This window comes from Nicotiana tomentosiformis, chromosome 3, assembly GCF_000390325.3.
Source record: "Nicotiana tomentosiformis chromosome 3, ASM39032v3, whole genome shotgun sequence".
Lineage (NCBI taxonomy): Eukaryota > Viridiplantae > Streptophyta > Magnoliopsida > Solanales > Solanaceae > Nicotiana > Nicotiana tomentosiformis.
Genome location: NC_090814.1, coordinates 21,884,487 through 21,903,709, shown reverse-complemented (window position 1 = coordinate 21,903,709; position 19,223 = coordinate 21,884,487).

Here is a 19,223-nt window from a genome sequence, read left to right as displayed (position 1 = left end):
TTTTACTGAAATGCCCGAGTGTCCTGATTTGTGAGGATGAGTGTGGATCGGGGCTGCCCACCTGCAGCATACTTTATGACTGAGTGAGGCCGGGGGCCTGATTTGTGAGGATGAGTGTGGATCGGGGCTGCTCGCATGTAGCATACTTTATTATTATCACACGTGAGTTATTTGTGCAGATTATAGCGCTTGGGCTGAAGGAGCCCCTCCGGAGTCGGTACACACTCCTAGTGAGCGCAGGTACCTACTGAGTGCGAGTGCCGAGTGCTGAGTGATTGGGAGGAATGAGTGATTGTGAGGTATGCCCGAGTGGAAAGAGTGATTGTGAGGTATGCCTGAGTGGCAAGAGTGATTGTGAGGTATGCCCGAGTGGCACGAGTGATTGTGAGGTTTGCCCGAGGGGCTGTATATGAGTGATATTTTTCCCGAGGGGCTGTTTATGATTTCATCATTTTTGCTCACCTTTGCATTGAGCCTTTGTTGGAAAAACTGTTGGAAAAATATCTTTAAATGATTTTTTTTTACTGGAACTGGTTTAAACGAGATGTTTGATTCAAATCCTGATTTTAAAAGCATGTGGTATTTTACTGAGATTTCCTGATGAACGTTATATGCTTTATTGCTCGTAACTACTGCTCAGTCATTATTTATTGTTGTTACTTACTGAGTTGGCATACTCACGTTACTCCCTGCACCTTGTGTGCAGATTCAGGTATAGCTGGACACGGTAGCGGTTACTGAGTGTCCTGGTTGCAGTGTTTCTTGGAGATAGCAAGGTAGCTGTTTGGCGATCGCAGCCCCTGCTCTTCTCCCTCTTATCTTCCTCTAGTTGTATTTAGATATTTTTCGGGCTGAGTTAGCCTTGATATTGTTAGACAGATTGTAGTATATGCTCATGACTAATGACACCCCGATGTCGGGCTTTTCTTTTCCGCACTTCTGTTTTTCTTTGATTTGAACTCTTTAAATGGAGGTTTTATGTTAAATAACCTTGAAATTATCTTTGAAATGAAAAATATCGGTTTGTTTTGGAAATGAGTCGGTTTGCCTAGTTCCACAATAGGCGCCTTCACGACAGGGGTTAGTTTGGGTCGTGACACTTATGTATGCAACTATATGTAAAAATGTGAAAATACAGATAGAACTATTTGCAAAATGATTATTGCAGGTTTTACTCGCCAGCTCCGTGGCTGGTGGGATAATTATTTGACTGTTAAAGAAAAGGGAATGGTTATTAATGCAATAGCTACTGACGAAGGGGTTGATAACTTAGGCATGGCTCTTGTGAAAAATAGAGAGGATGTTGTTTATACCCTTGTTCTTACTATTTTAGAGCATTTCAATGGTTGATTTACCAATCAGCATGAGACAATTCGTACTCTACTTAATGGTCTTAGATGTAGGACCTTAGGTGAATTCAGATGGTATAAAGATACCTTTATGAGTAGAGTTATGGAATTACCCGAGAATAAGTACGACCATTGGAAAACTAAGTTTATAGATGGCCTTCCCTCCTTATTTGCTGAAAGAGTTAGAAAAACTCTAAGAGGTAGCTACGGTGAAATTCCGTACAAGGATTATACCTATGGTAAATTAATAGGAATATGAACACAGGAAGGGTTAAACCTGTGCAATGAGTTAAAATTGTCCAGACAGCTTAAGATGGATAAGCTTAAAGAGAAATCTCAATTAGGAGACTTTTTAACCCAGTTCAGATTACCCGAGACTTCTACTCATAAGAAGAAGAAACACAAGTATCATAGATACCCTAACCCAGACAGTCCTTATAAGAAAAAGAGATCAAGATATAGATCCAAAGAAGAGCGTGATGCTAAGAAAGCCCATCGCAAGTCTACTAGATTTACGAAAAATAGATCTAAGCGAGATCTTGCTGATATTAAGTGTTATAAATGTGGAAAATTTGGCCATATAGCTCCAAATTGTAAGCTTCAAAAGCTAAAAACCTTAGGACTAGACGATAAATTACGTGATAAGGTTTATGGTTTGTTATACACTTCTGGATCAGAATCTGATTATTATTATTCTGAGTCAGAATCTGAGGTTGAAGTAGATTTACTAGATTTATCTTATAATGATAAAAATATTGATAATACTTGTACAGCTTGCAGAGGTAATACATGTACCTGTGATGATGATGAATTTTATAAATTGCAATCTCAGTTCCAAGATTTGAACATCAAAACTATTACATCTGATAATGTAATAGAACTTTTAAAAGAAGTTACTAATGATAAACTTCGTGAAAAAGTTATAAATTTGGCTGCAAATACTAGTTCAAGTTCTTCAAAACCTTTTGAAAACTCAAAAAAGGAATTTGAATATTCTACGCCTTATTGTTTGTTAGAGATTAATAACCGTCTTTTAAATAAAAGTACAACTCCAGCAAGAAATTCTTCTTTTGATGATTTAAAAGTTGAAGTTGAAAACTTGAAAAGGGAGATCAAATCTCTTAAACAAAATCAAATGATTTGTGATCATAGGATTACTCATATCGAGAAAATCAATCCAGCTGAGAAATCTGATGATAAAAACAAAGGTATTTCTAAAAATGATATTGAAGAAAACCCTATTAAGATTGATTCTCAACATGATATATTTTTGGGAATGATGCAAATTGTTACTGTTCATAGATGGTATATTAAATGTACTATTTTAATTGATAATAGTTTTTCTATTATAAATATTGCTATGATTGATAGTGGAGCTGATGTTAGCTGCATACAAGAAGGTTTAGTACCTACTAAATATTTTAAGAAAACTACTCATATGGTAAAGTCTGCTTCAGGACATGCTTTAGACATAGAGTATAAATTACCTAATACAGGTATTTGTCAGAATAAAGTCTGCATTCCTCACTACTTTTTCTTGGTTAAAAATCAGTTATACCCTCCAATTATTGTAACGATCCGACTTGTCGTTTTAAGAATTTACGCCCCGTTTAGTGACTTAAGGTCTCGAGAAGCTTCACAATATGTATTATGACCCGCGGGTGTGGTCGAGTTTGATTTACTAAAGATTCGGAATTTAATTAAAAGACCAATCCTTAATTTGAAGCTTAAATAAAAAGAGTTGACCGGAGAGTTGACTTCTGAGCAAACGACTCCGGAATAAAATTTTGATGATGTCAATAGCTCCGTATGGTGATTTTGGACTTAGGAGCGTGTCCGAAAAATTATTTGGAGGTCCGTAGTGGAATTAAGCTTGAAATGCCGAAAATTAAATTTTTGGGAAGTTGGACCGGAAGTGGACTTTTTGATATCGGGGTCGGAATGCGATTCCAAGAGTTGGAACAGCTCTGTTATGTTATTTAGGACTTGCCTGCAAAATTTGACGTCATTCCGGGTTGATTTGATAGGTTTCGGCACAGGTTTTAGAAGTTGAAAGATTTGAAATTTATAAGTTCGATTCATGGTGCGATGCGCAGTTTCATCGTTAGTTGATGTGATTTGAGGGCTCGACAAAGTTCGTATGGTGTTTTACGATTGGTTGGTATGTTTGGTTGAGGTCTCGGGGGACTCGAGTGAGTTTTGGGTGCTTAACAGATTAAAAGTTTGATTTGTGTTGTTGCTAAGTCTTCAGGCTTCTGGTATTTTCGCACCTGCGGTGAAGAGGCCGCAGGTGCGAGAGCACACATGCGGAGAGGCAAGCACAGAAGCGGAAAGGTGGAGGAGCGCCAGGGGTCGCAGGTGCGAGGAAAATTCCACATCTGTGATGCCCGCAGATGCGGATTTTGGCGCGCAAAAGCGAGAGGAAGCGCAGGTGCAGCTTGGACGTGCGCACCTGCAGTCGCGCAAATGCGGCTAATTATGCGCAGGTGCGGTCACGCCTGGTCAGAAAAGAGAAATCCAAGGGTTTGGTTTCATTCTTCGTTTTTGGACTTGAGAGCTCGGAATTTGGCGATTTTTCAAGGGATCTTTAGAGGAAACTTTGGGGTAATGATTCCTAACTCGTTTTTGGTTGTATTCCATTAATCTATAGTTGTTTTCTCCATTTAGTTTCGGATTTTTGGGGTTGAAATTGGGAAAAATTAGAAGAACTTCTTCAATGAAGATTTCGAGTTTTGAAAGGGGATTTGTGGTCGGATTTGAGTAATTCTTATATGGTTGGACTCGTGAGTGAATAGGTGTTCATATTTTATGATTTTACCCGATTCCGAGAAGTGGGCCCCACGGGCGATGTTGAGTTAATTTCGAAATTTTTGTTAAAATGTTGATTTCGTTAATTAGATGAGTCTATTATTGTTGTAATTATGATATGTAATTTCTTTTGGCTAAATTTGGGCCATCCAGAGCCGGATATTCGTGGAAAGGGCATTCTTACGGATTTATTAAGCTTGACTCGAGGTAAGTATCTTGCCTAACCTTGTGTGGGGGAACTACCCCTTAGGATTTGAGTTATCTATGTTGATTGAAGTCTGTGTACGCGAGGTGACGAGTGCGTGCTCGGACCTATTTGTGGAAAGTTGGCCTTTTAGGGTTCTTATGTCCTTATATTCACTGTGTATGATATTGTTTTTGATCTTTTAGAATTCCTATTTGTTAGTTTCACCTCTACATACTTTGACTAGAGATAATTGCTTTAGGATTCACTCTTACTGTCTATTTGACCCTTATTCGACTTAACCAAAGATTTTACCTCTTCTATCGTCGTGCTATATTTTTTTTTCATAACTGCTTATCTTTAATTGAAATCATTGTTTTCTCACCTTATAATTGTTTAGTCTTAATTGGAGTTATGATTATCTTCCATTGCTTATCCTTATTTGAATTGTTGAATTTTCCTCGTAATTGCTCAACCTCAAAAGGAGTTTAGATAACCTATATCTTAGTTGACTTGCCATTATTTGGAACTATTTGACTCGTGTTGGCTTCTTATTGTTGACTTGAATATTGTGGAATCGTTGCTATATTTTTGTTTTGTTTTTCCTTGTTAAGATGTTCTCCTTGTGCCTAACATTCTTTACTGTGGTTATTTCTTGTGAATGAGTTATACCGTTCTTGTGAGTTAAATTCTTGAGTTGATTTGCTCGCCGTACTTTGCATTTATGTCATTGTTGTTTTTGTACTCGTTGTGGTGATTTACGAGGTTTCTGTCGTGTTATAGTTGTTATCTTTGTTGTTTGTGCTGTATATTTAAATTGGGACTACGGACGTATTCCGGGAGATCCCTCAGCACTGCATATTTAAATTGGGACTACGGACGTATTCCGGGAGATCCCCTTGTCTTGCATATTTACTTTGGGACTACGAACGTATTCCGGGAGATCCCCCTGCACTGCATATTCAAATTAGGACTACGGACGTATTCCGGGAGATCCCCATGTCTTGCATATTTACTTTGGGACTACGGACGTATTCCGGGAGACCCCCCTGCACTGCATATTTAAATTGGGACTACGGACGTATTTCGGGAGATCCCCCAGCACTGCATATTTATTTTGGAATTACGGGACGGTATTCCGGGAGATCCCCCAACACTGCATATTTATTTAGGGATTACAGGACGGTATTCCGGTAGATTCCCCACTGTGGTTATATCTGTGTTCGGGGCTGCAAATCTTCCATGCTCAGGTGTCACAGAGTGACTTATACTCGAAGGATATGATTTGAAAAGTTTATATTTGAAAAGTATTTATCTCGAAGGAACTATATTTGAAGATATTTATTTGAAAGGGTTATACTTGAAAAGTATTTATCTTGAAAGAACTATGTTTGAAGGCTAATTATTTGAAAAGTTTATATTTGAAAAGTATTTATCTCGAAGAAATTATATTTGAAGATATTTATGTGAAAGGATTATACTTGAAAAGTATTTATGATAATGTAGTGTTTGTAATGCGGAGATTAGTGTTATTGATATATATATTGTGGTGCTTTGTTGGGTTGTGGATGTGTTGTTAGGAGTTGTTCGGTGTTACTCTGGTAGGTGGATAGGCCCAATTACAGGGGAGACTCTGCCGAAATTTCTGAAAAATTTGGGAGTTAGTAAAATTTGAAGGATTGAGAATTGCAAAACAAGAGATAAATATGTTATGTGTTTGAGGGCGAATGATCCTAAGCGGGGAATAATGCAACACCCCAAGGAAAGTTTTGAATTACTTCAACACTATCGAGAAAATTGATGTGTGCATAGGCATGAGTTGCTATAGCCAGTTGAGACTAATATTGTGCGTTATTGTGAGAAATCAGGCCTTTTGAAAATATTGGAGCGTAAGAAAATGGCCTTAAACTTTTCAAGTATGGATAAAAGAAATAATCTCAAATGAGATGATGTTGTCACGCTTATCTCAAATGCGGTAGCGTGGAATCAACCATGAGTATATGTGTAAAAGTAAAAATCATAAATTTGGTAATCTCAGAATAATTCTTAGAACGTTCGAGGACGAACGTTTGTTTAAGAGGTAGAGAATGTAACGACCCGACTTGTTGTTTTAAGAATTTACGCCCTGTTTAGTGACTTAAGGTCTTGAGCAGCTTCGCAATATGTATTATGACCCGCGGGTGTGGTCAAGTTTGATTTACTAAAGATTCAGAATTTAATTAAAAGAACAATCCTTAATTTGAAGCTTAAATAGAAAGAGTTGACCGGAGAGTTGACTTCTGAGCAAATGACTCCGAAATGAAATTTTGATGATGTCAATAACTCCGTATAGTGATTTTGGACTTAGGAGCGTGTCCTGAAAATTATTTGGAGGTCTGTAGTGGAATTAAGCTTGAAATACCGAAAATTAAATTTTTGGGAAGTTGGACAGGAAGTGGACTTTTTGATATCGGGGTCGGAATGCGATTCCAAGAGTTGGAACAGCTCTGTTATGTTATTTGGGACTTGCCTGCAAAATTTGACGTCATTCCGAGTTGATTTGATAGGTTTCGGCACAGGTTTTAGAAGTTGAAAGATTTGAAATTTATACGTTCGATTCATGGTGTGATGCGTAGTTTCATCGTTAGTTGATATGATTTGAGGGCTCGACTAAGTTCATATGGTGTTTTAGGATTGGTTGGTATGTTTGGTTGAGGTCCCGGGGGCCTCGGGTGAGTTTCGGGTGCTTAACGGATTAAAAGTTTGATTTGTGTTGCTGCTAAGTCTTCAGGCTTCTGGTATTTTCGCACCTGCGGTAGATTCCCCACTGTGGTTATATCTGTGTTCGGGGGTGCAAATCTTCCATGCTCAGGTGTCACAGGGTGACTTATACTCGAAGGATATGATTTGAAAAGTTTATATTTGAAAAGTATTTATCTCGAAGGAACTATATTTGAAGATATTTATTTGAAAGGGTTATACTTGAAAAGTATTTATCTTGAAAGAACTATGTTTGAAGGCTAATTATTTGAAAAGTTTATATTTGAAAAGTATTTATCTCAAAGAAACTATATTTGAAGATATTTATGTGAAAGGATTATACTTGAAAAGTATTTATCTTGAAAGAACTATGTTTGAAGGCTAATTATTTGAAAAGTTTATATTTGAAAGGTTTTATCTTGAAAGAACTATGTTTGAAGGAAGTATATTTCAAAAATAATTTCTTATTGGGAAGGATTATATTCTAAAGACCTCAATTTAAAAAAAAACTTACGGGTGAGAGTTTACACTTGAAGGATTTTGAATAATTTATTGGGGTTGTTGGCTGAGACCTGATGTGAAAACTATTGCAGCTGCTGAGTTACTACTTGCATTTACTGTATTGTGATATCTGGATTTGGGTTGTGTTTTCGTTCATTCTTCTGTGTCTTATTCTGCTGTTCCACTGTTACTTGCTGTTTTTCCTTCCTTATTGCAGTTGCTATGTCGTTAGCCATATCTCAGGGTCCTCATATAGATGTCATGTTCTGTCATCCCTATACTTATACTTGTTCAGTTTATTAGACCAGTGGGTGTTTTGACTAGTCCTCGTCACTACTTCACCGAGATTAGTCTTGATACTTACTGGGCACCACTGTGGTGTGCTCATGCTACTCTTCTGCACATTTTTGTGCAGATCTAGGTATCGATCGTTAGTAGCTGTGCGGATCCTTGCTGAGGAGACTCAAGGTAAACCTACTGCTGCGTTCGCAGGCTTCGGAGTCACCTTCCTATTTTGTATTTACACTATTTTTACTTACTTCCGAATAGTTGTACTTAGAAGTGATAGCAAACTCTGTAGATCTTATGACTCGTACTACCGATTTTGGGAAATTGTAAATTTTGTAAAGATTTCTATATCGAGACTGTTAGATTTCCTTTGTTATTATGATTACTCAGTAAATATTAGGCTTACCTAGTCCCTAAGACTAGGTTCCATCACGATACCGAACGGAGGGGGATATTGGGTCGTGACAAGTTGGTATCAGAGCTCTAGGTTCATAGTTGTTACAAGTCATAAGCGAGTTTAGTAGAGTCTTGCGGATCGGTACGGAGACGTCTGTACTTATCTTCGAGAGGCTACATAACTATTAGGATAATCTCACTTATTTCATTCCATCGTGCGAGTTCATTGATCTCGAAGTTTGAACTTTTATCATTCCATTCTCTCACAGATGGTGAGGATATGAGCTGTAGTTGCTGAAAATGTTACCCCATAGCGGATGTTGCTAGAGGCAGAGGCCGATGAGGAGCACGTGCCATAGCCAGAGTAACTCCATAGCAGCAGGTTCACATTGGTCAGGTTCCGAGTATAGTACCAGTATAATCCGTTATTCCGGTTTAGCCTGAGGTCAGGCCAGAGGCATCAGGAAAAAAAAAAGGCTTGAGAGGTTTAAGAAGTATAACCCACCTACTTTCAGTGGCACAGCTTCAGAGGATGCCCAAGGATTTCTAGAAAAGTGTCACCGTATTCTCCGCACCATGGGTATTGTGGAAGTGAGCGGAGTTGCCTTTACTACATTTTAACTGTCAGGCGCAGCGTATCGGCGGTGACAAATCTATGAAAAAGGTAGACCAGCCGATGCAACACCACCAACTTGGCTCAATTTTTGGAAATGTTCTTGAACGAGTTTGTTCCACAGACTCTCCGAGATGCGTGACGCACAGAGTTCGAACGGTTGCGTCAGGGCACTATGGCAGTGTCAGAATATGCTATCAAGTTCATTGAGTTAGCCCATCATGCACCTATCTTAGTTCCTACAATCAGAGAATGGGTCCGCAGATTCATTAAGGGGCTCGATTATGATATTAAAATATGCATGGCTAGAGATTTGCAAACTGATACTCCATTTCAACAAGTAGTGGACATTGTAAGGAAGATTGAGGGTGTTTTAGACGAGGAAAGGGAGTTTAAGGAGGCCAAAAGGTCTCGAAGATCTGGAGGGTTCAGTGGATTTTACTCTTCAGCTAGGACCCATTATAGTGAAGGCTAGAGCAGTCAGCCAGCTTAGTCCGCACATCAGACTACTCGAATTGCTCCAGTAAGTTCTTGCGATGCACCACCGGCACAGGATTCCTATAATGGTTATTCCAGTTATCCGGCACAGACTCAGTACGAGCAACCGCGACCTCAGAGGGGTTGTTATGAATGTGGTGATACTAGGCACATCATGTGAGATTGTCCCAGACTTGGGAGGGGTGGATTTCATCAGAGCACTCAAGTTACGAGCTTTATTATAGTTAATACTCCAGGTGTACTATCAGTTAGAGGTGGAGGACAGGCGGGTTGTGGGCGCCTAAGAGGTGGAGGCCCGACCCGTTGATTTAATCACTATGATTTGGTGGAGGCCAATATACCAGATGGTGTCGACACAGGTACGATCTTGATTTTTATTATAAAAGGATATTTTCCTTAATTTGATTTGGTCTGAATATTGAGGTGAGTCCTCCTAATATACTCCACTTATGGTTGAGATTCGTAAATTTGTGACCCACTTATATGTTTATCCCTATTGGGAACTGTCATTATATTTTTGGTACACAATTGAGGACTATAAGCCCAAAAGTAATTCTTGTTATTCATTACAGTGGGTTCAATGTGTTTCGGAATAATTGATTCCAATTTTTTTGAATTATATGCCCTACCGGTAGGAGGGTTCATTATGTGTTGTGAAAACTGTTTATGAAATATATATTGAAAAGAAGAAAGAAAAGAAAATTTTAAATTTCAGTTGGCACAATGTGCAAAATACTTGTGATTCGGAGTGGAGGACGAGATCCTCGCATTTTTACATGATGTGAATTATTTAAATCGGGCTTCAAGCCGCGGTGGAAGTTATATAAGGACGAGGTCCTTGTGGTGAAATATTTATGAGTTTAAAATTCTCCTATCGTGAAAAAATTAATTTGTACAATAATATTAATAGGGAGTCATGCCTGTTAGGCTTTTCTGATATTCTTGTATATTTTCTGTGCATATTCAGCCATTTTTGTGCTATAAATATTGAGTTTTATCCTATGAGATGAGTGCCCAGGTGGCGTTAAATGTGACTCAGTAATCTAAGTAAGTAATCATGAGGTCTTCATGCCTCACATTCTGTTGTCAGTATTGTGAAAATTCGAAATGAGGTGGATGATGCTGAAATTTATTTATGAACAGCTTTTAAGATCAGAGATGTGGTGATGAGTGTACAAATGATGTGCATCATGCCGAATATCATTATGATAATGCAGTGTTTGTAATGCGGAGATTAGTGTTATTGATATATACATTGTGGTGCTTTGTTGGGTTGTGGATGTGTTGTTAGGAGTTGTTCGGTGTTACTCTGGTAGGTGGATAGGCCCAATTACAGGGGAGACTCTGCCGAAATTTCTGAAAAATTTGGGAGTTAGTAAAATTTGAAGGATTGAGAATTGCAAAACAAGAGATAAATATGTTATGTATTTGAGGGCGAATGATCCTAAGCGGGAAATAATGCAGCACCCCAAGGAAAGTTTTGAATTACTTCAACACTATCGAGAAAATTAATGTGTGCATAGGCATGAGTTGCTATAGCCAGTTGAGACTAATATTGTGCGTTGTTGTGAGAAATCAGGCCTTTTGAAAATATTGGAGCGTAAGAAAATGGCCTTAAAGTTTTCAAGTATGGATAAAAGAAATAATCTCAAATGAGATGATGTTGTCACGCTTATCTCAAATGCGGTAGCGTGGAATCAACCATGAGTATATGTGTAAAAGTAAAAATCATAAATTTGGTAATCTCAGAATAATTCTTAGAACGTTCGAGGACGAACGTTTGTTTAAGAGGTAGAGAATGTAATGACCCGACTTGTTGTTTTAAGAATTTACGCCATGTTTAGTGACTTAAGGTCTCGAGCAGCTTCGCAATATGTATTATGACCCGCGGGTGTGGTCAAGTTTGATTTACTAAAGATTCAGAATTTAATTAAAAGAACAATCCTTAATTTGAAGCTTAAATAGAAAGATTTGACCGGAGAGTTGACTTCTGAGCAAATGACTCCGAAATGAAATTTTGATGATGTCAATAACTCCGTATAGTGATTTTGGACTTAGGAGCGTGTCCTGAAAATTATTTGGAGGTCTGTAGTGGAATTAAGCTTGAAATGCCGAAAATTAAATTTTTGGGAAGTTGGACAGGAAGTGGACTTTTTGATATCGGGGTCGGAATGCGATTCCAAGAGTTGGAACAGCTCTGTTATGTTATTTGGACTTGCCTGCAAAATTTGACGTCATTCCGAGTTGATTTGATAGGTTTCGGCACAGGTTTTAGAAGTTGAAAGATTTGAAATTTATACGTTCGATTCATGGTGTGATGCGTAGTTTCATCGTTAGTTGATATGATTTGAGGGCTCGACTAAGTTCATATGGTGTTTTAGGATTGGTTGGTATGTTTGGTTGAGGTCCCGGGGGCCTCGGGTGAGTTTCGGGTGCTTAACGGATTAAAAGTTTGATTTGTGTTGCTGCTAAGTCTTCAGGCTTCTGGTATTTTCGCACCTGCGGTAGATTCCCCACTGTGGTTATATCTGTGTTCGGGGGTGCAAATCTTCCATGCTCAGGTGTCACAGGGTGACTTATACTCGAAGGATATGATTTGAAAAGTTTATATTTGAAAAGTATTTATCTCGAAGGAACTATATTTGAAGATATTTATTTGAAAGGGTTATACTTGAAAAGTATTTATCTTGAAAGAACTATGTTTGAAGGCTAATTATTTGAAAAGTTTATATTTGAAAAGTATTTATCTCAAAGAAACTATATTTGAAGATATTTATGTGAAAGGATTATACTTGAAAAGTATTTATCTTGAAAGAACTATGTTTGAAGGCTAATTATTTGAAAAGTTTATATTTGAAAGGTTTTATCTTGAAAGAACTATGTTTGAAGGAAGTATATTTCAAAAATAATTTCTTATTGGGAAGGATTATATTCTAAAGACCTCAATTTAAAAAAAAACTTACGGGTGAGAGTTTACACTTGAAGGATTTTGAATAATTTATTGGGGTTGTTGGCTGAGACCTTATGTGAAAACTATTGCAGCTGCTGAGTTACTACTTGCATTTACTGTATTGTGATATCTGGATTTGGGTTGTGTTTTCGTTCATTCTTCTGTGTCTTATTCTGCTGTTCCGTTGTTACTTGCTGTTTTTCCTTCCTTATTGCAGTTGCTATGTCGTTAGCCATATCTCAGGGTCCTCATATAGATGTCATGTTCTGTCATCCCTATACTTATACTTGTTCAGTTTATTAGACCAATGGGTGTCTTGACTAGTCCTCGTCACTACTTCACCGAGATTAGTCTTGATACTTACTGGGCACCGTTGTGATGTGCTCATGCTACTCTTCTGCACATTTTTGTGCAAATCTAGGTATCGATCGTTAGTAGCTGTGCGGATCTTTGCTGATGAGACTCAAGGTAAATCTGCTGCTGCGTTCGCAAGCTTCGGAATCACCTTCCTATTTTGTATTTACACTGTTTTTACTTACTTTCGAACAGTTGTATTTAGAAGTGATAGCAAACTCTGTAGAGCTTATGACTCGTACTACCGGTTTTGGGAAATTGTTAATTTTGTAAAGATTTCTATATCGAGACTGTTAGATTTTCTTTGTTATTGTTATTACTCAGTAAATGTTAGGCTTACCTAGTCCCTAAGACTAGGTGCTATCACGATACCTAACGGAGGGGGAAATTGGGTCGTGACAATTATACTTGGAACACATTTTATTAACGTTATTTATCCTTTTACTAGCATAGACTCAAAAGGTTTTACAGCTATTTATAAGGATAAAAAGATAAGTTACACGTTTGTTACAGATCCCGTAACTAGAGATATAAATGCTTTAATTGATATGAAGCAAAGACATATTGATTCGTTACAATTGGAATTGTTTAGTATGAATATATTTGATACTTTAAATTCCACTAAAGTGCAGGAAAAGATTAAATTGATTTCCGAAAATATTGCTATTGATATTTGTGCTGAGCATCCAAGTACTTTTTGGAAAAGAAAAAAGCATATTGTCACTCTGCCATATGAAGATAATTTCTCTGAGAATGATATTCCTACTAAATCTCGACCTTGTTAGATGAACGTTGAATTGGTAGAATTCTGCAAAAAAGAGATTGATAATTTGTTACAAAAGGGTTTGATAAAACCCTCAAAATCTGCTTGGTCTTGCACGGCTTTTTATGTTAATAATAATGCTGAAAATGAACGTGGTATTCCTAGATTGGTTATTAATTATAAACCTTTAAATAAGTATTTAAAGTGGATAAGATATCCAATTCCCAATAAAAAAGATTTATTGTCAAGATTATATGATGCCAATATATTTTTAAAATTTGATTTAAAATCTGGATATTGGCAGATTCAAATATTTAAAGAGCATACTTATAGAACTGCTTTTAATGTTCCATTTGGGCAATATGAATGGAATGTTATGCCTTTTGGTTTAAAGAATGCCCCTTCTGAATTTTAAAAAATCATGAATGATATATTTAATCCATATATGGATTTTATCATTGTTTATATTGATGACATTTTGTTATTCTCCAAAACATTTGAAATGCATATTAAGCATTTAGATATTTTTAAAAGAATTGTTATACGGACCCACTAGGTCATTTCTATTGTTGAGTTATTTGCTTTCATTGCCATTACATGCTCAGTCATACGCATTAATTTGCATATCATATCTTAGTCTCTGTTACCTTTTATTGATACATCACATCATCATTTTGGGCTGATTTTCATGACATTGTAAGCCCGGGAGACTGGAGAGATTGATGACTGAGTGAGGCCGAGGGCCTGATGGTGAGGATATTGATGGGATCGGGATGCACGCCGCAGAAGGTATTATTGTTTTATGATGGGATAGGGCTGCACGCCGCAACATGTTTTATTGATTTATGCCATGATTGACTTGTTATAGCACCTGGGCTAAAGGAGCCTCTCCGGAGTCTGTACATACCTCCAGTGAGCGCAGGTACCTACTGAGTGCGAGTGCCGAGTGATTGTGAGGACTGAGTGACTGTGAGGATTGAGTGACTGGAAGGACTGAGTGAATTGATACTCTGAGAGTATGTATATATCACCTTTTTATAAAGACTTGTCTCGTGATTTAGCTCCCTTATATGATAGGCTAAAAAAGGATTATAAAAACCCTTGGACTGATAGTCATACTATTTTAGTTAAAAATATTAAGCAACGTATTAAATCTTTACCTTGTTTAACCCTTGCTAATCCTGCATGGCCAAAGATTGTCGAGACAGATGCGTCTAATATTGGTTACGGAGGAATTTTGAAACAAACAAATCCAAATAATAATCATGAATACTTGATTAGATTTCACTCTGGTAAATGGTCTGAAGCCCAGAGAAAATACGCTACTGTGGCTCATGAAATTTTAACTATAGTTAAATGTGTTTTAAAATTTCAAGATGATTTATATAATCAAAAGTTTTTGATAAAAACTGACGCTCAATCTGTTAAATATATGTTTAATAAAGATTTTAAAGATATATATGAGATAAATCTGAAATATTCGACATACATATGTTTCTTATTATGGATTTAGGAGAAACTAGTATGAAAAATACTAGACTAGAAGAGGTAGATATACCTCAAAACCTTAATTTGTTGAACAAATGGACGATTCCTAAAGTCCCTATTAGAACAATCTATGATTATGGATGATTTGATAAACTTTCTTCTAAACAACTTGTTAAAACTACTGAGCAATCTCTAGCTTTAAATTCGTCTGAACAGACTATTCGTTTGTTAAACAAGCATGATGTAGATTTATATAAAAATCAATATAATTATCTGCATGTCGGTATGGTTCAAATTGCTTTTAAGCCATTAACCCTTAAAGGGTTACCAGAGACATTTTTGGCTGCTCTCACAGATGCTAGAAATCTGAATTTTAGACAGTCTCTGATGGGTTCTATTGAATCTACTGTGGCCTACGGTCCAGTAAATTTTAATACTCAACCCAATCTTCAATTATCTCTATCTGATGTTAATATACTTGATGCCTTTACATTAAATGTGAAAACGCATGGTTATAATTATGCGCCTGGTTCTGAACTTATATGTTTATCATATAGAATTTATTTTAAATTACTATCTACGTTAAACCCTAGATGTAAACTATATAATACATCCGATCAGACTATATTAGTGGAAACCAATTTTGCAAAGTCTAAGGTCACCACGAGGAGACCTATTAAGTGGGAAGAAATTAATTTCCCAACTACTTGGACTTTGGATTCGGTTATATCCCCTAGTCAGATAATTAATGTTGTTAGTAATACTGAATATTCTCATATTACTCAAAATCTGGATGGTAGGATTTGCATTCAATTTGATGATAATAGTTCCACTTATAATAGACAGTCATTTTCTAATAATAGACTTTTGCCTGCTATTAATTATAATAGACATTCTTTCACCAATCATAGACTGTTGCCTGATATTCAACATATTTCTCCTGTTGAACCAGTCTATGGACCGGCTAGAAATCGTGCTGCATCTTTACATACAATTTCTACTAAAGTAGGTGATAAGTCTGTTGAAAGGGTTAAAATTAACCACCAAACAAATATTGTTCAGGATAATGATAATATTTCTGATAAGGATATTACTTCTGCATTCGAAATGGATTTCAACCCCAATGATGTTTAATGATCACACACCAAATAGATTTTAGTCCAGGGTCACAAGCAAAAAGTTATATTAAAAAAGAATCTTTTAATAATAAATGGAACCGGTTTAAAACTTGATTTTTTAATACTTATAGTAAAGATGATTTAAATAATATTTCTCAAGAGTTTTATAAAACTTGTGCTTTACATAATCAAATTATGTATTTTGTTCCTTGTTTTATAACCACCCATTTATCACTTTATATAAAAGTTTTAGAAAGATCTTATAAAGATGAGAGTGGCAATATTACTAAAGCCATATACCCTCCTCAAGCACCTTTTATTTTACCTAATAATACAGGTATTACGTTTACTGCATTTCAAAAATTTATTTATGAAGATGTTGCTGCAGTCAGCATCGCAGAAATTAATAATTTGATTTCTCAAAATAATTATTTGAGTTTATATGTTAAAGTTTTGGGTGAACACATCAGTTTTCTTGATAAAAAACTTGATGAATTGACAGTTTTGATTAAAAAAAATGAGTACTAGCAATAAGATAACTGATATTGCCTATAAGTCTGGAAGCAAATCAGAACCCCAAATTGTTCTTACTCATGTTCAAAGACCCCCTGAGATTCAAGATTTTAAATTCAAATCTTTAAATGATTTAGAAGAACTTCTTGATAAAAAGTTATCCGGCTTGAATATCAAACCTATTGATTTATCAAAAGATTTTGCTGATAAAATAGATACTACTTTTGATTATAAAAATGAAGTTTGGTCAGAGTTTAATAAACTCAGAGGTTATCCCAAAAAGAATAGTAAGCATGCTGATAAACCCAGAATGCAAACTTATTATTACGATCGTCCTACTCCTCAAGATATCTTAATAGAAGAACGAGATTGGAATCAGACTAATACGTCTTACAGTGGTTCCGAGATTTATGAATGGAATCTTGATGGTTTGAGTGATAGACAATTGACTATTCTTGTACATAGAATGCTTATATATGTAACTATCTATAAAAGTGTGAAAAATATATATAGAACTATTTGCAAAATGATTATTACAGGTTTTACTGGCCAACTCCGTGGCTGGTGGGATAATTATTTGACTGTTGAAGAAAAGGGAATGGTTATTAATGCAATAGCCACTGACAAAGGAGTTGATAACTTAGGCATGGCTCTTGTGAAAAATAGAGAGGATGCTGTTTATACCCTTGTTCTTACTATTTTAGAGCATTTCAATGGTAGATTTACCAATCAGCATGAGACAATTCGTACTCTACTTAATGGTCTTAGATGTAGGACCTTAGATGAATTCAGATGGTATAAAGATACCTTTATGAGTAGAGTAATGGAATTACCTGAGAACAAGTACGACCATTGGAAAGCTAAGTTTATAGATGGCCTTCCCTCCTTATTTGCTGAAAGAGTTAGAAAAATTTTAAGAGGTAGCTATGGTGAAATTCCGTACAAGGATTATACATATGTTAGGGTATCTATGATACTTGTGTTTCTTCTTCTTATGAGTAGAAGTCTCGGGTAATTCGAACTGGGTGCAAAAGTCTCCTAATTGAGATTTCTCTTTAAGCTTATCCATCTTAAGCTGTCTGGACAATTTTAACTCATTGCACAGGTTTAACCCTTCCTGTGTGCATTTTCCTATTAATTTACCATAGGTATAATCCGGAATACCACATTCATTTTCAGCAACATTATTAACATAAAAAGCTGTGCAAGACCAAGCAGATTTTGAGGGTTTTATCAAACCCTTTTGTAACAAATTATCAATTTCTTTTTTTTGCAGAATTCTACCAATTCAGCGTTCATCTGACAAGGTCGAGATTTAGCATCCTCAGAGAAATTATCTTCATATGGCAGAGTGACAATATATTTTTTTTCTATTCCAAAAAGCACTGGGATGCTCAACACAAATATCAATAGCAATATTTTCGGAAATCAATTTAATCTTTTCCTGCACTTTAGTGGAATTTAAAGTATCAAATATATTCATACTAAACAATTCCAATTGCAACGAATTAATATGTATTTGCTTCATATCAATTAAAGCATTAATATCTCTAGTTATGGGATCTGTAACAAACGTGTAACTTATCTTTTTATCCTTATAAGTAGCTATAAAACCTTTTGAGTCTATGCTAGTAAAAGGATAAATAGCATTAATAAAAGGTGTTCCAAGTATAATTGGAGGGTATAACTGATTTTTAACCAAGAAAAAGAAGTGAGAAATGCAGACTTTATTCTGACAAATACTAATATTAGGTAATTTATACTCTATGTCTAAAGCATGTCCTAAAGCAGACTTTACCATATGAGTAGTTTTCTGAAAACTACTCTGTAACGACTCGGCCGGTCGTTTCAAGAGTTATAGTCCCGTTTTCCCCATTTTTACTTTTTTTGTGTTATTCAGCTGTATAATATTATATCGGGTTAGTTGGTTCGGGACCGGAGTGGTTTCAGAGTGAATTGAGACACTTAGTCTCTTAAGTAGAAACTTAAGTTGGAAAAGTCAATCGGATATTGACCTATGTGTAAATGATCTCGGATTTGAATTCTGATGGTTCCGTTAGCTCCGTTAGGTGATTTGGACTTAGGAGTACGTTCAGAATGTGATTTGGAGGTCCGTGGTAGAATTAGGCTTGAATTGGCGAAATTGGAAATTTGACGATTTCAGTGCAGTGGAAAATTTGATATCGGGGTCGGAATGGAATTCCGAAAGTTGGAGTAGGTTCGTAGTGTCATTTTTGACGTGTTTGAAAAATTTGAGGTCATTCGTACGTGGTTTGGTTGGTTTTGGCATCGGTTGTCGAATTTGGAAATTTAGAAGTTCTTAGGCTTGAATCTGACGGTAATTTGATGATTTGATGTTGTTTTGAGTGATTCGAAGGTTCAACTAAGTTGGTATGTCGATATATGATTTGTTGGTATTTTTGGTTGAGGTCCCGAGGGCCTCGGGGTGATTCCGGGTGGTTAACGAATTTGTTGAAGTTGGAAATTTACAGCTGGAGCTGCTGCTTCTGCTATTTCCGCACCTGCTGAAGAAAGGGTCGCAGGTGCGAGGCCGCTGATGCACGTGGGGAGTGCGCAGGTACGGGAGACACTGGTCCAAGGTTGGGAATACAGGTGCGAAGAATTGGCCGCATCCGCGAGCCCGCAGGTGCGAGGCCTTGA